This window comes from Sceloporus occidentalis, unplaced genomic scaffold, assembly GCF_023333645.1.
Source record: "Sceloporus occidentalis isolate IW3139 unplaced genomic scaffold, rSceOcc1.0.p SCAF_6, whole genome shotgun sequence".
In the NCBI taxonomy this organism is placed as follows: Eukaryota; Metazoa; Chordata; class Lepidosauria; order Squamata; family Phrynosomatidae; genus Sceloporus; species Sceloporus occidentalis.
The window spans coordinates 87,609,264-87,621,807 of NW_028316986.1; the positions used below are offsets into that span (position 1 = coordinate 87,609,264).

At 38.9% G+C, this 12,544-nt stretch overlaps 1 long non-coding RNA gene across 1 annotated transcript; it reads left to right on the plus strand.

Moving 5' to 3' along the window:
- The first annotated feature begins 3,868 nt into the window (after nucleotides 1-3,868).
- Nucleotides 3,869-6,468, plus strand: LOC149311056 (uncharacterized). Its single transcript, XR_016281605.1, has 3 exons — nucleotides 3,869-4,040; nucleotides 5,184-5,239; nucleotides 6,132-6,468. It is a non-coding gene; the product is annotated as an uncharacterized LOC149311056 (long non-coding RNA).
- The last annotated feature ends 6,076 nt before the right edge of the window (nucleotides 6,469-12,544 follow it).

A 12,544-nucleotide genomic window follows, 5' to 3' on the forward strand; every position in this document is an offset into this window, starting at 1 on the left:
TGGTGAGGCTCTATGCTATATCCTCATTCCCAATATCTGGGCTGCCACTAATGGTAGGCAAGGAAAGTTCCCAGACGTATGACAACCAGACATAAATTACACCACAGTAAATGTTACAGAAGGATGAACAAGACATGTGGTGATGATTTTCAGTAGTATTCACACACATTTGGTGCATTCATGTTCCTGCCTGAAGGAATATGTATTTGCTTTGAAAATGTTCTAAACCTGACAATTGTTGCACTTCAAAATCAGCAGTAAATTCAACCAAATTAAAACACAGAAATCTGAATAAATGCTCCCTTAACCATACAAAACTAAACTTAACCCCCCAAATTATAAAGTCATTTCTGAGAGAATTCTTCAAGTTGGTGTTTGTTCACCAACTCTTTTCTCTGGAATTGCCATCTTTTATTTGCTCACTTTTTATAGAGTATCCAGTCTATGGTGTTTTGGGGGAGTGGGGGATGCTGTGTTCTCATATTTTTCAGACCTGTTTAAAAACTCCACCTCCACCTCAGACCTGTTTTAAATAAGCAGTAGCCAATAGTTTTAAAAGTTGCAGCATACTGAATCGCACATGTTTTTTGACTGGCAGATTTCCTCTCCTCCCATCAGCCTACATGTAATAAATGCACACATGTTTCCTCTTTTAATATGGGTTGCCATGGGTTGAAAACCTTGCTATGGATATCCCATGTGAATGAAAGCATTCAGATGTTGTCAGAAAATTATCCCACAGATCACTGGACATGAGGAAGAGTTGCAATTTCTGGCCTCAGGTAACTCATGTACAGTATAACATTTCAGAAACCAGCATCCATGCTATTGGGTGGAGAGAACTAACTGAATGCTTACTCATGGGGATAGAATATCAGGATTAGCATCTTAATTCACTCTTTGCTGTGCTACTGCATGGAACAAGCATAATGTATGAAAGATATATGCAAATACCTGCTTATTACACCACTTTCTTTCTGGAGGTTCTTATTATTCTTGTCTTATGCATAAGAAGTATTTAATAAAAAGCATTAAAAACCCCATTTTCAGCAGGTGGACCTTTATTAAAAGAACAAAAGGGAATACTTCCTGCTATATTGCATACATACCTCTTGTTTTGTTAATCAGTACACTATATATAGTAAATATATCTTCTTCTCATGAAAAAGAGAAGCGAGGGGTGGGGAGAAAAGCAAGGTTAGCAAGCCTCCAAAAGCTAGCACAGCTGCACTAATCAAAACGTTTTCTAATGTGTGATCCTGACAAACTGAGTCAGACCATATGTTTAATGCAATAATATCAGAAGAGCTGAGAAGGGAGATATGCAATTCAAATTCAGATGAGGAAACCAAAGAAAGCATGATGAGCTCTCAGAGAGCTAATTGTTCCCGATTGACAAAAGAATTTTCAAACTAAGCAAGCTTTCAATCTTCAGAAAATATTTTAGGAAAGAAAGGAAAAGGAAAGGAAAGAAAAGCATGAAAATAACAGGCTGGGTATCAAGAAGCTTGCCTTCAATGTCCTGTCAAAAAGGAAAATAATATAAATGGAATCGTCTTGAGTTTGGGTGTCTATACATGTGCTCATTTGTTGTTGTTATTGTTAATGGTCACATTGAGTGTTGATGAGCTCAATGTACAAATAAGGCATCATACACTTGACAAGTTCAGAGAGGGAATTTGGCAGACAGGAGCCTGTGGTCTACTTCTGCTAGATCCTACTGCAATAATTGCTGATCTCTTTCCTGCAGCCCCTGTGCACCCTAAAACCCTTCTCTAGATAAGCCTTTGGAGCATTTTTTTGGAGGGGGGGATGTTGGCACCTGGGTGGGCTAGAGGTGAAGAAAAGGAGGAAAGTCCTGATGTCATTGGTGCTGGATACTAGAGAGCAATGTTGCATTCTGGCCATAGTTTTGGTTATAAGAGAACCTTCTGTCTATGAATTTTGAACCAGTGGAGCATTTTCATGTCATAATGGAGGACATTATATTAATCTATTCCCTCTTCCCCATACGGCCCACCCCTGAAAAGAACTACAGATGTTTTTTACCTGTCTGAACAGTATTAAGAGAGATACTGAAGTCAACCAAGGGAGAAGGAAATTGGCAACAAAAAATAAAAATAAAAAAATGCCTCCACTCTCTTCTCTACTGGAGGTCTGAGCAGAGCTCTACTCAGGTAATGCCTCTATCAACAGAAGTCTGACTGGATCTGTATGCAATAGACACATCAGTCTGTTTCATACTGAATGATATTTCTCACCTTTGTTACTTTAATATCTTTTAACGTGGAAGTGCTGGGGATTAGCAGTGCAATTCTAATTCATAAATTACGATTATATTATATTAATTTATTTATAAACATGGCCAAGGGCCCGAGAAGCAAAAATTAGACCAGATGAATCTATACTCTTCCCAGCTTAGGAGTATCTGGAAATGTTTTAAGACTATCTTCACCCTGACTTTGCGCCAGGATTATGACTGTCTTGGACTGCCTCCTCTGTTTCTTCTGTCAGTAAACCTTAGCCAGTACAACAATTCTGCCAGAAGATTGTTCTAATACCAGATTTCTGAGATTAGCCTGGAGAAGAGGGTTTTGCCAACAGAAACTCATATCTGATGGCAGGAAAGGTTTTTACATAATTCTAATTATCTTCACCCAGTGCATCTTCGATTTAAGATTACACTGTACATCAGAGATCTTCCCTATGCAAAATATGCAGTATTTCTGATCTCTCCAGTACTTTGTAATAGTAGCAGTTCATACTTTCAGGTGGTAGCACCCAAACTGGAATAATCAAGTACAGTGAAATAAAGCCTTTTGCTGCAATGTGCACCACAAAATGAAATCAGGGAGTTAAGCGCTGTGTCATAAAATGCTTAGTGTTTCATGTAATCATTGTGCAATTGTTATTCATTTGTTTGGCAGAGATAAAAACTTTTCCTCTCAAAGTATTAGTCTGGTTTTATAGCCGGGCAACAAAGAACAAGATGAATAGATAACAATGGCTCAATACAGATGAGCACTTTGTGGCATGGTGGCAGTGATACTAGGGTTAGGAACTGCACACCAACCGCATGGTCCCTAACCCTAGTACAGAGTGACGGCATACTAATGGCGGCATCCCGTGGACACGGGTGCCACCATTGTGATGTAAGCGCCACGCAGAGTCTGCATGCCGCCGCACTGCACTTATGTCATGAGTGTGCCAGTGGTGCACTCGTGATGTCACTTCAGCACCATAAAAAGAACCCGTAAATACTGGGTTCTTTTTACTCCGGAGGGAAGCCAAGCTTCCCTCCGGAGGGAAATAGGCCACCGGCAGACTGCCCTTTTGGGGCGGTCTGTCCCAGGCCAATATTACACCATTGTAGGGTGCAATTTTAGTTTCCCAGGGTGTTACCCTTTTAAAAGGAAATAAAAATATGCAGGTATGAAAGTTAAACTTGTTAAGAGTTCAGCTTTCATCAGCAGAACAACAAAAATTGTGGGTCAGACTATTATTTTAAATCTGTCTTCCTAAAGAATAAAAACTTACTCTAAAAACATGCAGATTGTAGTTTAAAACAAATAATAATGGCTTTAATAAATATATACATAAGAAAACTAAAACCTAATCTAACTAAAGATAGTTATATATAGCAGGAAGATATATATATTAGATTAACATTTTAGAATTCTGAGATAAAGACAGTTAAGAGTTTACCGCACTGTTCCTCCTCAGTCCATTCTCAGAACAGAACAGAAGGAGCAGGAACGAGTGGGGGATGGATTTTACTGCACACACCAGTCCCTCACTCATTCCATTCCCCCTCTCTTCCATTCTTAATCCATTCCAGAGGGGGCAATTTTTGAGAACTGTTAAAACAGTTCTCAAAAACTGTTCCCTTCTGGAACGGAATGGGCACGGAACAGAGGGGGAACGGAACGAGTGAGGGACTGGTGTATGCGGTAAAATCTGTCCCCCACTCATTCCGTTCCCTTTCATTCTGTTTCATTCTGTTTCATTCTGTTCTGAGGCCGTCCCTGGAACCCAGTGAGGTAAGCTTCTTAGTCTTAAAGAGAAGGGGCCTTATTAAGGCCAATGCATCTGTTCTTTGTGGCTGATAAACATGGGGAGACGGTAATGGCTTCAACGTTTTGTTTGTATGTTTCTGGTACCAACAGGATGTTGACTGAAAGAATATTCTACACCAGGGTGCCTCTTTCATATACTTTGAACTTCAACTCCCAATAGCCCCAGCCAGCATGACCAATTGTCAAATATAATCTAAAACATCCTGGGCACCACTGGTTTGAGTTTGGCGAAATATGGACTGAATGCACCTTTGGTCTGAAATTCATTATATTTGCACTGGCTCTAACTCTGACAGTCCCAGATATTCCTAACATTGGAAGCCATCAAATCCCTGCAAACAACATTAAGAGCCACATGTGGAAACCAGCTGAAGGCATCTGGCTCCCACTTCACCGCAGTGCTTTTCATGCCTCATTAAGTACCCATCAGCATATAAACATTTATTTCCCACATAAACCTCCATCTTCAGAGGTTTATTATACAATCAAAAGGATGTGCTCTAGGCAACATCCTTGTATTTAGCGTTCAGACCCAAGATTGCATTCTTTGTTACAAGGTTCAGAAAGAAAAGTTAATGTCACCTTTATTTGTATGCTTGTGAAAAGGATCTCAATATTTGGTTTGCTTCCCTTTAGTCAGAAAACAAGTTTCAGGCAGAAAGTGAAATTTAGCAAGCCATTCATTCATAATATGGGCCATTTGCTTTGGATGTTTCATTATTAAATATCATTATGCAGCCAAAGATATCACAACTTAATATTGAGTTTCTACACATGTGTAGTAAATAATATTGGTACCGTTGCTAGAAGAATTTTGCTAGCAAATCTGTCACACTTTTCCTGCATGTATAATTGCATAATAAATCAGAACCATCTCCAGTCTAACATTTAAATAATACACCGAGAGAGACACATTGGGGGGGGGGGGGGGGAGGGAGGGGGAGAGATTTTCATCCAACAAACTGGAAAAATTCCAAGTTTATTCAAGTCTGCCTGATGATGTATACACATTTTCAAACCAGTACTTTGCAGAGAGACCATAAATTGAGAGGCAACTGACACAAGCCTGAGATTTAAATTCCTATCCTGTTGAATGCTTCTTCACAGAATGAAATCTTTGGCAGATTCCAGGTGAATCATCTTAATCTAGAACCTTGTTTCAGGTAAGACATTTTTTAAAAGACTCAGAGCAGTGCAAGATTGTTATCAATAGTGATCATCTAAATGGATGGTGTGAAAATAAGAGTTCTTTATGTGATTTACCCAGAGTAACTGGGTAACTGCTGAAAACATCATAAGAAAACAGAACTGGAATTAGCAAAAGAAGAAGTGAAGATAGGAGGAAGCAACATTAACAACCTAAGATATGTAGATGACACCATAATATTAGCAAAAGACAACTAGAACATTTATATTAGGCATAGGGGAGGGAATAATTCTATACACATTCCTGACAATATATTAAAAAATGGCTGGTACTCAGAATTGCATTTACAGATTTGTAACCTAGAGTTACAGATTTATAATTGGTCTGTAAATGAGTACCCAGCTTGTTTGGGACAATTGGCTAACATATTGTAAACCACTTAGAGAATGCTTAACACTCTAAAATGATATAAAAGTATAAGTGCTATTGCAATTGCTATTACTGTATTCAGTAACACAATTGTAGATTTACTGGAAATCTGTGTAAACGTCATGGGGCATTTGGAGGACCACAGCTCCCAGAATCCATCAGGGATTCTTATAGTATAGAAAATGAGATTTTCCAAGTTCTGACACCTGTTCTCAGTGAAATTTAGATCAATAGTAATTTCACCCAGTGGCAGCTGGTGAATTCCCTGTCAATGAGGCAACGGACCCAGTTCAGATTTTAACCTGAACTTTAAAAGAACTATCTGAGGTGCTAAAACCCAGAGCAGAGTCACCTCCTCAGTGACATGGAAACATAATTCTCTACTGATTCTATCTATAATTTTATTATATAATGCAACAGATGGCTGAATTGCAACTTTATGTTAGCTTGCACCTATTGTCTGCTTCCTGTCCACCCAGAGGCCAGCCAAGATGTTTTTCTTCCTGAGGCAAAGAGCAAAATGACACCCTCTTCCACTGCAAGTTAAAAGATGACTGGACTGGGACTTAAATTTTGCGTTAGGAATGAAACAGCCTCTCCCCCTCATCAGAAAGCAGAAAACTAGCTAAGAGTGCAGGAAAGACCATCTGATACACATCTTTCTCCTCTAACTCTTGGTATTTGCCTTCCAGCCTCTACAGCCTCATTCTGCCTACTGATAAGACCAATCTTGTATTCATTTCTTGGACCTTTGCTCATTCTCAGTATGGTCTCTAGTCCATGTGTATGTAGAGTACCTGTGCTCATAACTGTTCACTACCATATGCTCAAATTCATTCTTGTTTCTTTGCTTCCAAGCTGGTAGCTTTCCTCATTTTTAATGTGGGTTGTGCTGGTTGCTTGAAGTATGTGTGAGATTAGAAAAGGTTCTTGATTGTTACCTGCTCTTGTCATAAAGGCACCTATATTCTCCAGCAAGGATAATTGTGTTATTCTCTTATTCAGTTTCTAGAGGGAAAGGTACTGGCTCTGGTGAAAAAATCACATGTCCATCAGTGCCCACACATTACTTTCCACACCTTCAGTTTTCAGCACCATCCCTTCTTTTCTTTGGGTGCCCCACTCTTTACACACAATCCATCCTCCTTAAGCTTTCTGAGGCTTATTGGTTTTAATGGGAAAGAACTCCTATACACACCTTTTTGGAAGAACATCCTCACTAAGTTCCAAGTGAACGAGGACCAGAGCAAGGCTTCCCTCCACATTCGTTATACACCCTGTACTGATTCTTCTGTTCAGAATAATTTGATCCTGCAGGGATGTGCCTGTTGTATTATTTGTCTTTTGTCACATTCATTCAGCAGCTAACCTTTCAGAGTCGGCAAAGTACTGAAGTTGCCACAGCCCTGATCTAGTGCTGAAAGGAGTGGCGGGACGCCGCTGTATCAGGCCGTGTGTTTTGCCCTATGACAAAGGATCTCTGTCACTATAGCTACATCTGACAGGGGTGTTATTTGTAGAGTGCTGTATGTGTGGACCTCACCAACTGACATCTTAGAGGGGGGTATCACCCAATCCTCTAGTGGAAGGGGTACTTTCTGGATCTGGTGCCTCTTATGGCTAGGAAAGCAAGTTGTCTCGATTTCCTGCCTAACCAGCAGCTCTGCCAGACCTGTAAAAGCTGTTGAAGACAGGAAGGGTGGTATTAAAAATACGGTCCACACTGGCTATCAAATGTACTATGTAAGACACTGATGTCTGATTATGCCACCATCCAAAGCCCTCCCTTTTTAGCCTGGCATTAACCCAGCCAAAGGGTTTCTGAGGCAGAAAAGATAAGGGATAGGAAGGTGTATGCAACAGTCTCCTAGTCACAGGGTAAAATGAGAACAGGTAGCTGGAAAACCCTCTTGGGGTCTTTCTGCAACTGCTTTTCACAAGACACTCTGCAGACATCATTTTCCAATCCCCCAATCTGCAGCATATTGGAAATCTTCCAGCTGGTGTGCTGCCAGGCTGAAAAGGTATGTTTGAGAGTCATATTCGGTTGTTAACAATATTTTTCTTACCCTGTTGCAGTTAGTGCAACATTTTCACACATTCACTTTTAAACATTCTGCCTAATCTTTGCATTTATTTGTGTTTACAGTTGGAACTGACATTACACAAGTAATGTGAGTTATGCAGTTTCATGTCCATGCTGGAAGATATGGGTCCTTCCTTGGTTGCATTTGCACACTATTCTAGTCAACTTCTTCCACCACCATAGAGTCATGTTGGAGGATCTAGGAAATGCCTAAAGAGAACAGTTTGTCATTAATTTTAGGTTTTTTTTAAAAGCATTCCAAATTATATGCAAATTTCATATTACACAAAGGGTCCTGGAAGGGATCTCTCATGTAATATGGGGCCCGACTGTATATATAGTACCTAATTTAGTGAGATCCAGATGCATGATACATCTGATGAAGTTAAGCGTACACTACAAATTTATTTTCCTTCATAGTCTCAAAGAGATTCTTTTGATTTAGAAACTTTAGTCAAGTTCAGGAATCACTTTAGCATAGTATAAGTTTTCGAGCTGTGTCTTTTAAAAACTTTGTAAGCCACCTTGAATCCTGGGCTGGGAAAATGTTGGATATAAATAAATATCATCATCATTATTGCCATCATCATCATCATCATCATCATCATCATCATCATCATCATTTTTTGAAAGTTTATGTTAAACTAATTAATGACTAAAATATAGGACAGCAGGGGGATGTGGTGGCTCAAGTGGTTAAGACACTGAGTCAGTTTATTCCAAGATTGGTATGTTGGCAGTTTGAGGCATGGGTGCCACGTGATGGGGTGAGCTCCCATCACTAGTCCCAGCTTCTGCCAACCTAGCAGTTGGAAAGCATGCACATGTAAGTAGATAAACAGGTACCACTCTGGTGGGAAGGTGAACAGCGTTTGAGGCAATCATGCTGGCCACATGATCACAGAGTAGTCTCTGACAATGCTGGCTCTTTGGTTTAGTAACGGACATGAGCATCGCCCCCCATGGTCAGACAAAACTTGACAACCTTGTCAACAGGGAATACCTTTACCTAGGTCAGTATACACACAAATACATTATCCAAATACTCTGAATTCCGTAGGGCTGAACATCTAATGTGTGTGTGTGTGTGGGGGGGGTATTTTCTCAGACTGTGCTGGAAGATAAATACAATAAGATGTTTATTTTTTATTTTATTTTTTCTGACTTTTAATAAAATAGATTTTATCTGAGGTATTTTTCATTGAAAGGCAACTGTCACATTTATTACTGGATGGAAGCTGAGTCTAAGATTAATATTCTTTGGCCACATGTCCACAAAGTGACTGTGTGTGTATGCAAGGCCCTTGAAAATTGGAGAATGGTACAAGCAGATCCTCATCTGTCTCATCTAATTGCCCAAGCCCTATTACAGGCTGTATCATCCATATAAAAACCCATATTACATGTATTAGTCTGCAAATTTATGTCATGGCAAGCCACTGACAGAAAATAATGGCACATGGACAGTTGTAAGTGGAGGAGGACTAGAGAAACCAGGGTAGCTCTCCCTTTTGTATAATTACCATTAAGATGAAATTTATCTTGCAATGAGAGATTTGAGAAAAAGCAAAGGACCTGATTTTGACTTAGAATGGCAAGTAAGAAGACCATAGAGTATTTATGAATAAACCTGCATAGGATCCCACTAATTGTATAATGAGCTTGCACCAACTAAACACAGAGAATAGTTTTCCCACTGAGGGGAGGGGGGAAGCCTTGTTTGCTTTTTTGCCATTGAAAAGTGATACATGAAATGACTATCAGCATTGATTTCAAGCAAATAATGGAGGAAACTATTCCATGGTGTTTGCCTTTCTCTGACAATTAAACTACTGACAGAAATACTTTGTCTCACAGAAGTCAGACTATTTATTTGGCATCAGAAAATGCCTAATGTTTTTGAGTAGAAAATGTTGATGTTTTATCTGTATTATCCAGAGTTATTGTTCTGTTAAGCAAACAGCTAAAGTAATTACTCATGATAATGTTTAAAATAAAAAGCAAATGTTGTTCTTGCTCTTAGCCTCACATAATAAACCTATTAAGATTGGCTTCAGTTGTACAACAGCAGCTTATGTATAATAACATATTTTGTCAAGTGATTTATGGTTTATGGAAGGTTGTTACAAGACCCTGATTTCAAAGGGGCAGCACAGTGACCAAGGAATAGTTCTTTCAGGTACAGTCCTAGCATTTTTTTTAATATTAAAATACTTTATTAAGACAAAAAGAAAAAAACAAATATACATACATCAAATAACAAACATACATAGAACATATAAACCATAACACATAATTGCATCATTACATAACTTTCCCTAACTTAAATACATGCAATCTTCAATATATCTATTATTATACTAATACTACTACATTACAAACTTCTTCCATATACTTCTACCATCTCACATCTTCACATCTTCAGACATATAATCACCCAAACCAACATCCTCCATGCATACACACTGACTTCCTTCTTCTCAATAACCAGTTAAATCATGGATAGGTGACTTCCTTAATTTGTTTCTACACTGTGGATCCTATCTCTAAAAAGAGGGGAAAAAGCGGCAAGGAAACATCATTATCTTATTATCTTACTATCATTTTCTCCTGTTATTTTCTAAAAAACTTGATTACTTTGCTCCATTCACTCAGGAATTGTTCTTCTGGTTTGTCTCTAACACCATCCCATCATATAATTTTAACCACCAATCATCTTTCGTGGGGATGTCTTTGCATTTCCATTTTTGGGCATAACATATCCATGCCAAAGAGACCATATAATAAACAGTTTTTTCTTGCTCTTTGCTAATTGAGTCATCAAATATTCCCAAGAGGAAAAACTCTGGTTTTAGTTGGGTTTTTATATTCAAAATTTCGTTAATAGAGTTTTTGACCATTGACCAATAATCCTTAGCCCATTTACATATCCACCAACAATGGTAGAAGAAACCTTTCTCCTTACGACATTTCCAACTTAAATTATTGTTAGTTTTAAAAAAAATTGAGATTTTGTCAGGAGATAGGTACCATTGGTAGAACATTTTGTAAAAGTTCTCCCTCAAATTTTGTGAGGCCGTATATTTGAAACTATTTTTCCAGATTCTTTCCCATTGGGACATCTGTATTGGGTGACCAATGTGTTTGGCCCAGTTTATCATTTGCACCTTCACGGTTTCATCTTCCGTATCATATTCAAGAAGCACTTTATAAAGTTTCTTAATCAGATTATTTTCTTCTTTTTCTAGAATTTTCCCTATTTCCAATTCATCCTCATTTCCAAATCCATATGTTTTAGCATCCTCCTGGAATCTAGTCTGTAATTGTCTGTGAACAAACCAGGTAATGTTCCAACCTTCCATATTCAGTTTCTCTCTGGATTTCAAAATCCATGTACCCTTCCTCTTTTCCAGAATATCTCTATAGGAGGTACAGTCCTAGCATTTCAACCCAGACATGGGTACAGCCAGATTCATTTGGGCTTCTTGTAAGCAGTTTTAGAACTATAGCCACAATTGTTTTTCCAGCCCCAAATGCAGCACTGTTGTTTTAGTTAGGGATTTGGCAGGCATATATGTGTAAGCATACACATTAATTTCACTTCTATGCTAACAGCAAACAGAGAGGTTTATTTAGTTATTTAATCAATGTATTACCTATCTGTTGGAGCGTTTGTGTGACCAGCAGTCTACACCCCCGAAGCAGTATGCCTGGACCAAACCCCAAAGAGGCACTCTCAGCTTGTGCTGGCTGGAGAAATCCTTCTCCCACACAGAGAAGCAGCAAACAAAATGGCACACTGAGCTCTCACTCGGAGGTACTTCATTCTTCATTCCACTGTTTACAATTAGTGCTCAAACGGACAGAATCTCACGCCTATACAATACACCATATGACACCCACACTGGCCACTGGAGCTCCTCCCTTATATACATTTAGTCCAGCCTCTTCCCAGTGTGTCACATCTATACATGTCCCCCACTTGCTGATTTTACATCCTGCCATGATTGCATCATACCCCAATGGCTCATCTGAGTCTAAATGCTTACTAATCATAGCTTTCTGTTGACCTATAGAAACCCTGTTACCTTTGTTGTGCTTCTGTACATTTTCCAGGAGACCTAAATCCTGACACTATCTACCACATCTAAAATGATATGTCTAAGCTGTGTGGTATTGGTGTTTGATTCCTATCATCCAGGATTATTGTTTTGTTACATAAACCATTGTATGTTGACAATGGGGCTAAGGTATTCTCTGGAACTGCAGGTATTTTTTTCACCACTTAAATGAAACCACATAGTCCTTAGAAGTACATAAATGTGTGCTGTGGAAAAAATTGTCCCTATTATTCCCAAGAGAGCCTAGATTTATTCTTCAGGATGTCCTCTGTCAGAAAGTTTTATTTTAGTGAACCGAAACAAGTATGTGAATATGGAGCATTATTATTTTGTGCTGGAAATTCCTGTTATCTTTTTCCTGTTTTAAAAAGCATCCATGTACCCTTTGGCTAAGGGTGGGTTTGTGGCACAGTGAAGGAGAGTTTAATCCTTTCCCTTATCAGCCTTTTTCTTCTATGAAAAATCTTTTTTCAGTCTCAGGGCCAAATTTTCAGGGGGGTCACATTCTAGTAGTGGAGGGGAAAAAAAGAGGCAAAAAAGCAGGGCCCCAAATGCCAGCATATTCCAGCTTTGATCTTGTTACTACTAACTAAGCTTTAGGAGAAGCACTTCAACCTTTTTGAATGGTAAAATCTCTGTGCAAAACCCGCAAACCACAGAATGTTGGTCACATGGAGAAGGGAGC